Raw genomic sequence first — 12,191 nt, forward strand, 5'->3', positions numbered from 1 at the left:
TTCTATCCTATATAATAAAACCCTAAGGTACCTGCGTCCGTGTCTCTGGCAGGTGTTCTGCTCATGCGTGGTGTGCGCGGATGCTGCAACGGAAACTATGCACGGATGGAGAGCAGCGGCGGCGGTGGCCCGTGTGTGGGGGTGGGTGACGATGATGGCAGAGGACAGAGAAGACGAAGACGAGGACACCGAGGATGAGGAGGACCCCCGCCAGCGCCACCTCCACCGCAGGGCTGAACTGGATGGAGGGGGAGGTGGCGGGAGCAGGGCCCCCGGAGGCGGGAGCAGAGGCATCGGCGTCGGGCTGGGCTCCGGGGGCGGCGACTCCTCCAAGCAGCCCTGCATCCTGCTCATGGGCCTGCAGCACAGCGGGAAATCCTCCATCCAGAAGATGCGTGCCCAGGCAGGGAGGCAGGAGGCCAGCCCTCTCCCCGTGACCCCCCTGCTCGCCTCGGGAGGGCCTCGGCTAGAGGCTGCACCCTGTGGCCGGGCCTGGAGTTCAGCCCGCCTGCTTGCCTGCCTACCTACTGGTGGAGCCGCCCCAGGGGTTGAGGGAGTGGGGGGAGAGGCTTTCTCGGTCAGAGCCAGGAGACAGTGGTGATTGGATCTAATTAGCCTTTGTGGCAGCAAATAGACACGCGCCCTGCGTGATTGGCTTCCAAGTGGCTGGTGGGGCCAAACAACTAGCAGAGGTGCAAAAAAGAAAAAAAGGAAGAAGAAGGAAAAAAAGTAGGAGCATCTTCCCTCCACCTAGGCGCCCTGTGAGTGGGTGAGAGGGGGAACCGGGTGGTGGGAGGAGGCACTGTGGGTCCCTGATCCGCTTGCTTTTGGGGAGGGAGGGGGGTTAAAGTCTGGCTGCGTGCGCACGTAGTACCCGTTAAACCTGCAAACGTTCCTACACAACTCTTCTAGTGCCCGTTAATGTAACAGGCCTAATGTCTACTAGTTCTTCATAAGGTTGTAGAGGCTCCTCTTGTGGCTCATTATATGGATAAGCAACACTCTGCAGATGATATACGATTCTTTATTATGTATAGACATGGTGGGTCTTCTTTTGTTTTAGAAGATGTTCATCGTATTCTCCTTCAGAAAGAGGCTTTTTAATACACTACTATTCCACGGAGGCAGCTCGAGGCCTCAATTCTCATAATGAAGGAACTTTCTAATTCCTCTGAATTAGTTGATTATTTTGTGACATTTTAGTTGATCTTAATAAAGGTATTGCCCTTCTGCTACTTTTGGATTTCCCCCCTAATAGATCAACATGGCTACTTGCAATCATTCATTTGTCACTTTTAGAACTCTCCGTATTTTCTAGTAGTCCAGCAATTGAAATGTGAATAATTGCAAACTTCCCATTACTGAAGTTGAGACCATATTTACAAAGTGGGAAGTCAAAAGCAGATTAAGTTTGTCTCTGTCAAAAGCTCCTGGGATTAGAACTGGGAACCTTTGGCCTCTGCATGGGTGCCCTCTATGGTGAGCCAGACTGCTGTACCTTTCCGGGCAATAATGATTTCCAGGTCCTGGGCCAGTGTTACCACACTGATCAGCTATTGGGCCCAATAAACAGGAAAGTCTACAAAGCCTGGCTCTGGATCCAGTGGCTCAGCACTGATACTCTCTCAAATAAATGTCTTACTGTTGTTATCCAAGATTTGATCTTGCTTTGTTTTATAAGGATGAAGTGTATATTTACTAGGCCTGTGCAAATTGGGATGTAAAAATTCAGATTTTATTCAAAATTGTCCCAAATTGGTAAAACTCAGTAAAATCCAAGTCCTTTTTTAATGGATTGGTAAAATTGGAATTAATTCTGAAATATCAAAATTAATTTCTGAAATTCTTCAAAATTTCAGAATTTACAAAATTGCACCATTTCCCCCCAGAGAGGTGAATTGGGGTTTGTTTGTTTTTTTAGATTACTGGTTGGTCCTATAACCTTGAAACTTGTCACACATGTGAGGAAATTGGTCAGGGCCCCTAATAGTGGATTTGAAGAGAAATTGGTCAATTCCCTGCCTTTTAGTGAATTTTTGAATTTTTTGTAAAAAAAAAAAATTGACATAAAATGGTGAAATATGGCTTGTTTCATGCCAGAACATTACAAAAACTTCTGAAACTGAAGACCCTCCTTGGACCCTCATCCCACCAGCATGTGGAGGAATCTGCCCTTTGATTTCATGAAAGGAGTAACAGCATGCTGCTTTTACCCTCCTTTTATATATCCTGAATGGAGGGGCATATAGTTATGAAATCTGGCATAAATGAAGTGCACATTGGCAGCACTCTCTATTATCCCGCCCCCCCAAGGCTACAGATAAATCCTCTGATTTGGGGGGGGGGGTTGGGGAAACTTAAAATAGGAATAAGGGCTAAAACTGGTTTGTTTCAAGCCAGAACTTTACAAAACGTTCTGGATCTGAAGCCCTCCCTAATACCATCATTCAACCACCATGTGGAGGGGAAAGGATGTTCCTTTGATTTTATATTAATTTTTGTCTTCCCCGTTGCAGAAGCACACAGTCAGTAAAGGTGAATGTACTTTGAATGTTTCTGTTTTTGTGGTTAGAAAGAATATCTCACTTTCCCTTTTAGCCATTAAGGGATTAAAAGGTGTCAAGTACTTTTATTCCCTTATAAGAGGTCTGCCTGTTCCTGTAATGGAGAAAAAAAATAATATAAAATCAAAGGAATGTCCATTTTCTCCACATGGTAGTTGAATGAATGATAGTCCAAGGAGGGGCTTCAGAGCCAGAACTTTTTGTAAAGTCCTGTCTGGAAACAAGCCAGATTTTGCCATTTTTAGCCATTCCATCCCCACAATAAATCCACCAAAAATCAGAGGAGTGACCCATAGCTTTGGGGGAAAAAATACACATAGAGTCCTGCCAATGTGGGCTTCATGTGTGCCAGATTTCATAACTGTATGCTCATCTATTCCAGGAATATAAAAGGGGGCAAAGGGGGCATGCTGTTACTCCTTTTGGTGAAGGCAAAGGGCAGATTCCTTCACATGCTGCTGGAATGATGGTCTAAACTTCAGTTTCAGAAGTTTTTGTAAAATTATGGCTTGAAACAAACCAGATTTCACCATTTTTAGCTCTTTTTTAAAAACAAAAAATGAAAAATTCAGCAAAAATCAAGTAATTGACCAATTCTCTTTAAATTCACTGTAGTGGCCATGACCTCCTTCCCCACATGCAAGGGTCTAGGACCAACTGGTGATTGCTGGTGATTTTGTTTGATTTCTCCACTGATCATTATGAGGGGAAATCCTAATTTAAGTCAGAAGTTGTTTGAATTCTGAATCTGAGCTGATATACAACATTCCCAGAGCCTTTTGGATTCAGAATCTGAATCCAAAATTATCAAAGTCAGCTCAGGTCCAATCCAAATCCGAATTTTCTGAACATGTACAGGCCTAATATTTACCTAAGCTCGCACCAGTACATTGTCTTATAAAATCTCTGTCTCATATAATTTACAGCAAATTACTGCTTTTACAAAGATACATTCCCTCGCGTTGCCCGTTACTGAGTCCATTCATCCTTGTTGCTGTTGAACAGCTTGAGCCTATGTTCCTCTGCACAGCAACAGCTGACCAAAGCAAGCACATTGTCTCCCTGGCTTGCCCTGTAGCCCTTCCCTGCCCTCTGTGCTGGGACAGAGGTAGCCTCTCATGTTACAGTGTCAGCATTTAGGGAAGCCACTGAGTGGAGAAATCTGAGAGGCAAGAAGAGGCATGAGGGAAGAAGTACAAGTGAGGGAATCCCACTGATGCCCCATGCACCAGGGTCTCAAGTGTCTCCATGAGATAAAACAGCCATTGCAGTTTTACATCAGCAATATCTTTTCATAGCAAGTGAATGGGAATGGGGTGAGAGGGGCTACTTACATTGTCATCCCCAGTTATGTTGCAGAGAGTCAGCATGCAAAGTACCTCCTCAGTATTTAGTAATCCAGAGTCCTGCTGTGTGTGAGGTGGCGGCGGCTATTTTTACAATCCCGCTTCCCTGGAAGTGCTCTGTACAACCTGAAAATAGGTCCCTGAGGGTTGTGCTTCCATGGGGAGGGGGGAATCAGCAAAAAAAAGCCCCCTCGCATGCACAGCGGGACTCGGAATTACTAAGCACTGTGTGTGTCGGGGGGGGTGCTTTGCACACTGCGCCTCTGCACCGTTATCCACTGGTTTCAGCTGCACAGATGTACTCTATTTTACTTGCATCAGATACCAGCTTAACTACAGTAAACTACAGTAACTACAATTAGGGAGAGTGGACTGACTTACACAGCTACATAGTTACACATACACTGAAGTCAGCATTATCAATAGCACTTAAAATGTGAGAAGTATTGGTGAAAGTGGTATTGGAGGAATTGGCTACTTGCCTAAACAGTGTTCCCAGAAACAGGAATTCACAGATGTTATTGACTCCCATAATCCCCAGTCAAGGGTCATTGCAACTACTATAGGAGTCGTTGTCAACAATATCTAGGAATCTCGGTTACAGGGGACACTGTTCTTAACATTTTAGATAGCATCCACAGTCTGGTACAGGAGTGCTTGCTCCAGAGTAAGGCTGCAACCCCATACTTCCAAGGTGCTGACATCAGTGTCATCAGCGTCATCAGCTTATAGGTCAAAACTTTTAGCACTGTGTGTTTGTTCGCCTTTTGCCTACAAACACATCTGTCTTTGTCTTATGTTTTTTGTACCATTGCTTTTATTAGAGGAACAGCAGACAGATTTTCTCTTAGTGTGAATTCGGAAAGAACACGGCTGTCAAAATATTTTAAATGTTCAATTATATTTGGAAGCTTTTCAAATCTTCTGAGGGCCTGATGACACTCACTGAATTTATTTTTGTCCTCCTTAACCCTGAAATATGTGGAAATTGGAATGTTATCCTATTTACCCGTTATGGGTAGTACAAAGAACTAGAACAACTCCAAAGATAATTTGAACTCTAGTGGCATGCTGTGGAAGTATTCTGAATCAAAGAGATTGCACATTTATCTGAGAATGGAACTTTTCCTAATAAGCCACTTCAGGCTTAAAAGGGGTAAAAGCCATGGAACTGCCTTTTGGTTCCATATGAGTCAGAGTTATCATTGACATTATTAACTATATTTTCTAAATAACACTAAATCAATGCATTCTGTTGTGACTACAAATGCTAGAAGTTGAGGTGAACTGAAACAAAATCCAGAGATTTTCATAAATATTTTTTGGCAGTGCCCAACAAAGCCTCCTCTTTTCAGTAATTTTTCATCATTCCTTCCAAAAGTGATTGATTATTCATCTATATTTACTTCACTTGCCCTCACTTGTAATTTCCCTCACTTACCTTCAGTGATGTAATCACATAACTGAACCTGATTAGCTATGCAATGTTGTGATGTCTTGCCATTAGATAGGATCACCTGTGTGAAAAATTCAGGAAGAATCAAGAAAAATCAGTCAGGAAAAATGAATGGTGCTGAAGTGAAAGCAAGCAGGCAATACAATGGTATCAGACAGGATAAAAAATATTTGCACAATCTAAGTGTTTTTCAGGAACAACCTCTATCCCACTAAAACTGCCAGTTTCTGCTAGTTTTCACATCTTGAAAATATTCAGTGCACTTCCAGTTAGAAGCCACTGAATCTGTTCTCAACCAGAGCCTCCTTTTGGCTCTGTAGCTTGCACACCCACACAAACTCTGCAATGGTGGGCTGCACTGCTGATACTGAGGAGCTGGGTCCTCCAATTATCTCACAATGCATTGCATGAGCAGCAGAGAGGCAGTCCTCAGTACTGCAGCAGGTCCACTCTGCCTGGCCCTGCAAGCCACAGGACACTATGATAAACATGGCCTCTGGCTGCCTGGGAACAGTTTAAAATAGCGTGACTGCACAGACAACCAAAACAACAGGTGGGATGGGCTCCGTTTTTATCCTACCTCACTATTAATCTGTGTAGTGGATATAGGGTACTTAGGTTCAAAACTGTTGGGTCGAGAGGACTCCCAGTACCTCAGAAGACAACAGATTTCTGAGTTAACCCTCTCCTATCCAGGAATCTCTGGTTGTAAGAACAGGCTCTTCATTTTGAATATAGTAGATAATAAGGTTGTTCACATGACCTGGTTACCTGGGCCAGGGAGGGCTGGGGGGGGAAAGCAGGATTGCACCTACCTTCCCCTCCGGTGATCTGGCCAATCACTGCTCACATGCCCACACAAGCTGCACTGCTTTGAGCAGTATGGCCATCTGGAGGTGGGGAAACGCAGTATGGCCTCCAGAAATCCCACAATGCACGGCACAAGGACTGCAGCACATTGTGGGGATTTCCCCACTGCTTCTCTAGGTGCCCAGCTCTGTGGCTGTACCCAGTAGGGTAGGGTAAGGCTCATATGCAAATTAGAGGGCTGTTGTCAGTCAAAGTAAACATTACTGAGTCAGATAATGTCCTCATCAGGCAATATAGGGCAGGTTTGTATGTCTATTCATATTGCATTTCTATATACTTAAGTAACACAGAGCATGATACAAAGTTAAGTACTTTTAAATATCATTGAATTTACTTAGAACATTAAGAATTCTCTTCCTTTGAAATCCCTGGAACCCAGAAGAGCCAGATTTTGGCTGGATCATGCCTGGGACATGTTATTTAGAACATGTATTGAAAATGTTTGGAACATGGAACATGTACTGAAAACATTTCCAAATTTATGTCAAATTCATGACTACCCAAGGCTTGACCCGATGTGCTCTCCAGCGGAGAATGGGTTAACAAATTAGATTTCTGTTGAAATCTAACAACAGTATGCTGTATTTGGCCTCAGGTGGTTGGAAAGTCTTATGGTGATGGCCATAGCCATTTCAATATGATTAATTTCTAATCTCCAGAGTTAATTTTAGCTAATTTGCTTAAAAGTTTAATTAGTATTATATCTCCACATTGAATTACATAATAATCTATTTTTTCTAGAAACTCTTCATTTTTCAGCTGCCTCATCTGAAATTTAGTTAATACGTAGAAAAACCTCTTCCAAAATTAAAGTCATATTATTGATATAGAAAAGTCTCTTTCATAGTAGTCATCTAATTAAAACACAATAGTGAATGAACAATGGAGACCTATTAAGACTTGAAACCCAAAAATATAGAAATAGAAAATCTCACTGAAACATTCGTCACCACCATAAGCAAATAATAAAATTAACAGCATGATCTTTCCCCTCCTTCATGTACAAAACCCATGAATGGGCAGTTCAGCATAGGAAGGAAGATAACCTTATTGATGTCTATAGAGGCTTCCTCCAGCTGAAGTTGGCCTGCAGTTGTATACATTGCCACAGTGCCAGATGCTTTATATACTTGGTTGTTGCACATAACATGCAGCCCTCCTGCAATTCACACATAAACTTTCCTATAACTGTAGGCATGGAATCCTCTGGCTGTGGTCTAATACCAGCCGCAGCTTGCCTTAATGTGTGGAGGATCAGCCATCCACACAGATCTCCAATCTGAGATGACTCTGGTTCAGGGTAGGGATTTATATTTTCCTCCCAGTTAGGCTTCAGCTCCTGTCCTGAATCTTTCTCTGGATTAAATATCTATCAGCAGCAACAATACACAGGCATAGTCTCTGTCTCTTTCAATTTCCTCTGCTTTGACTTTCTTACTGAGACCAATTTTGCCACCCCCTTCTCTCCCTCTTGCAGCCACTCTGGCCTTCCTTTCAGCAGTTGTCAAGCACCTTTTCTATCTCAAAGCCAAATTGTGTTATGTTAAACATGTAGATTGGCTCTGCATTTGGGGTTTTTTGAACAAACTTGGAGTAGCAGCTGGGGAGTAATCAGGATCAGGATGTAACTCTTCCCCCTTATAGTCCCCTGAAGCTGCCCTTGGCTTTCATGCCTTCCTGAAGCAAATACTAGCTTTTAGAGAGGGCATTTCCATCAGAACTGCACGATGAGAGGAAACTGTTGAATATTCATTCTTCACATGCTGCAGTCATAGAAACACAGAAACTCAGAGTTGTAGGGAGCCTTGTAGGTCATCTGTTCCAGCCTGCTGCTCAATAGAAGGAAAATGAAGCTAGAGCATCCCCAACAGATGGTTGTCCAGCCTCTGCTTGAAGATCCCAGTGAATGAGGGCCCACTCCCATCCACTAATAGGCTCAATCAATCTGTTCTTAGTGTTAAGAAGTTTCTCCAAATATTAAGCTGAAATCTACCCGCTTGTAACTTAAACCCATTAGATTTAGTAGTCCTGCCATCTGGGGCAGCAGAGAACAAGTTTTTGTCATCTTCTATATTGGTTGAAGAGGACTTTGGTTGAAGGGTGCTATCATGTCCCAGCTCATCTCATCTCATCTCATCTCTAGGCTAATCTCCAGGTCCCTCAACCTTTCTTCACAGGGCTGGTTTTCCAGCCCCACTATCTTCATTACCCTCCTTCCAGGATGCTGTGTTACCTTGTTGCCTCCGCTGCTCTCTGAAGTATGGCAGGGCATGCAGGAAGCATGGCACCCCTCTTTGGGGGCTTCTGTCTTCCCCGAAGGGAGTGGGGATAAGATGGTTCCAGGCTGTTGGGTCCTGGTGGGGTTGAGCAGGCAAGGCAGAGAGAGCTGCAAGGAACAGCTCCAGTAGCCACCATGTTGGGATAAGCAGGAAATGAGACAGAGAGGGGGAGGAGCTTGGACTAGGCATTAAGCTCTGTCAGCTCTGTACTGGGGCATTTAAAGCCAAGGCAGTCTTGAGCATGGGAACTGGAGTTCCCCTCGAAAGGCAACTGGCTGGCGATAGCAAGCGTGGAGGAGGACTAGGATGATGAAGTAACCTCCTCCCCTGGCTTACTCTGAGGCTGACCTTGGCTGTTCTCACCCCCGGATTTTGGAGTCAAAAGGGGCCAGGAACACACCTCCTCCCCTCTTGGAGTGTGATACCTTCTCTGAATCCATTTCCAGTTTGTCTACATTCTTCTTAAGGTGTGGCACTCCAAACTGGACATAATACTCCAGACGAGGTCTGACTAGTGCAAAATAAAGTGGAGCTACTTCTCATGACCTGGAAATGATTATTCTATTAATGCAGCCTCAAATCACATCTGCCATTTTTGTAGCTGTGTCACAATGCTGACTCATGTTCAGTCTCAGTATTGATCTACAGGTGAAACTCGGAAAATTAGAATATCGTGCAAAAGTCCATTAATTTCAGTAATGCAAATTAAAAGGTGAAACTGATATATGAGACAGACGCATTACATGCAAAGTGAGATAAGTCAAGCCTTAATTTGTTATAATTGTGATGATCATGGCATACAGCTCATGAAAACCACAAATCCACAATCCCAGAAAATTAGAATATTACATGGAACCAATAAGACAAGGATTGTAGAATAGAACAATATTGGACCTCTGAAAAGTATACAGTGTACTGTGCTTGATTGGCCAGCAAACTTGCCTGACCTGACCCCATAGAGAATCTATGGGGCATTGCCAAGAGAAGGATGAGAGACATGAGACCAAACAATGCGGAAGAGCTGCATTGCCGCTAATGAAGCATCCTGGTCTTCCATAACACCTCATCAGTGCCACAGGCTGATAGCATCCATGCCACGCCGCATTGAGGCAGTAATTGCTGCAAAAGGGGCCCAAACCAAGTACTGAATACATATGCATGCTTATACTTTTCAGAGGTCCGATATTGTTCTATTCTACAATCCTTGTCTTCTTGGTTCCATGTAATATTCTAATTTTCTGAGATTGTGGATTTGGGGTTTTCATGAGCTGTACGCCATGATCATCACAATTATAACAAATTAAGGCTTGACTTATCTCACTTTGCATGTAATGCGTCTGTCTCATATATCAGTTTCACCTTTTAATTTGCATTACTGAAATTAATGAACTTTTGCACGATATTCTAATTTTATGAGTTTCACCTGTACTCCATCACAGCTGCTATTTATGGGTTAAAAAAAAATTAAGTTCAAAGCATTGCATTTAATATAACATGTCATTTGTCCCTCAAATGCCACACTTCCCACAGGGGAGGCTTATATGTTGTTTGCCATCTAGCATTAGCTGCCACAGTGCTTTGTGTACACAGGCTCTTCCAGCAGCTGCATGATAACAACATAACAAATGGCTATGGCTGGATGTAGATTTAAAATATAAAATATATTCTGTACAGGGGGGAATGACAATCATTCCCAGGTGTTTCAGGGCTGCTGCACGGCTGGTGTGGGAGACGTCAGTCCCAGCAGATTCAGCAGGAGGTGCATTGTTGATGCCTGATTTCCTCTTTGTAGTCTTTACCTCAAGGCAGAAATTATTGTCACCTTCAGACAGAATACAATGAATCTGCTACATGGAAAGCATAACAACGATGTTCTACCTGTCATTTTGATGCTGGGAACATACAATGCCCATCTTGTCCTATTTATGGATTTTTCAGCAATTCCCAGAGCATTTAGTTGGCCACTGTCAAAAAGAGAAAGCTGAGCTAGATGCATTATTGGTCTGCCCCAGCGTGGCAATGCTTATATCTTATAAGAATGGAAGGGAAATTTATTCCCTTTCATATTGCTTGCACACATCTCACTCATCAATCTCTTGTCTTCCCATAAACATTTCATAAGGGTTTCACCTGCTTCAGCAATCACTCCCAATATTAGTAAAGTAGGTATGCTCTGTGTGGATGAGTATGGAGCATGAAAAGCAGTGACGGCATGATAGGAGTAGATCTCTATGAATGGTAGAGACCCCCTACATTTGCAAAACCGGATCCCCTCTTCCTCTCAAGCCTTTAAAGCCAAGGAGGAGGCAGAAAGACCTGTAAATGAATTTAGAGGTATGCACAAAACTGGCTGGCCTGGTTCGATTCCAGTCTGAACCAAACTGGACCAGTTCGGTTTTGCCCCTGCAAACCCCCTCCTGGTTTGGTTTAGCTTGAGGGCGGGGTTCTGAATTTTTTTAAATTTAATTTTTTTACTTAACCTCTCCAGAGAGCTTCTCAGAGGCCATGGTGGGGGGTGTCCCTGGAAGTTCCCCGTCCCCCCGCTGGCCTCCATTATGCCTTAGCAACCAGTTCAGGTGGTCTTCAGCTCTTTCTGTGCCTTTCCCCATCATGGTGGCCATTTTGGAGGCCACAGCACATGCGCAATGGGCCCCTGCGTGGCCCAGCCCCCCAAAATCTTTGAACCCCCCAAACAAGTTGGTGGGGTTGGTTCGACATCAAGCCAATCCCCCCAATTAGGGGGTGTTTGGCTTGACATCAAGCCATCGAACCAAACCCGTTTGATATTGAACTGGTTCGCACATCCCTACATGAATACTCTCTGGCTAGGAAACCCTGGCAGGAGGCAGGCACACAGTGGTTGCCTCCAGACATAGTGTGAAAGACAGTGTTAGATGAACCTTCGGTTAATCCTTGAAACCAGGAATTGTCCCACAGAAAACTGTCTAACTGTGGTTTCATAGTCCCTGGCTTCTGGCTAGAGTGACCCCTACATTTTCTTGGCCTCCCAGACTACATCCCAGCAAACTCTGCTCTGCTTGTATCACGACGCTGTGTCTAAGGCATCGGCAAACTAGTAAGTCTTCAGCCATTGGGAATGACGTAAAGGGGGAATGCCTAGCACAATCATGCCTTTTCAGTACCACGTCCCCGCTTTTTGCAGCACGAATTCATATTAACCCTTTCCTTGCCCCAATCTGAGCACTGCCCTTGCAAGAACTGTCAAAGTACATGGTGACACAGAAGCAAAATACTTGACTCCCCCGGGTGGTGATGGACACTTTTGATCACCTATGGGGTCCTGGGGGAGGTGGCCCAGGAACCCAGGAAGTTGGGGCAAGGAGGCATTTGCTCTTTGGCTTGCCAGGCACAAGAAGGAGCAGTGCCCCATTATGACAGATGGTGTGTTTGCCATGGTATGTCTGCTCAGCTGCTCCACAAGCCTGGGTCTGTTGTGATGTAACTTTGTGGGTGCCGATGCATCTTACAACTGCTACCTGCCCAGAAAGGCTGAGAATGGTGAGGCCATTTGACCTCCAACTTTGCCCAGGGGGAGTTATCTGTGTTTGTGTGCACCCAGGATTAAAGACAAAGGGGCAATTCTTATGTGGTTTGCAATATCTGATGAGTTGTGCCCTGGGCATCAGCCCAAGGACATTGGTTGTCCATGGTCCCT

At 44.2% G+C, this 12,191-nt stretch overlaps 1 long non-coding RNA gene across 2 annotated transcripts in view; it reads left to right on the forward strand.

The window, feature by feature from the left end:
• LOC128325830 (uncharacterized) overlaps positions 1-750 on the forward strand; it is a 38,237-nt gene extending 37,487 nt beyond the window's left edge. For both annotated transcript variants that reach the window (XR_008307659.1, XR_008307658.1), the window contains one exon: positions 53-750. This is a non-coding gene — a long non-coding RNA (uncharacterized LOC128325830). The remainder of the gene's footprint in view (positions 1-52) is intronic.
• Positions 751-12,191: the final 11,441 nt, after the last annotated feature.

This window comes from Hemicordylus capensis, chromosome 5 (assembly GCF_027244095.1).
Source record: "Hemicordylus capensis ecotype Gifberg chromosome 5, rHemCap1.1.pri, whole genome shotgun sequence".
NCBI classification, from domain to species: Eukaryota; Metazoa; Chordata; class Lepidosauria; order Squamata; family Cordylidae; genus Hemicordylus; species Hemicordylus capensis.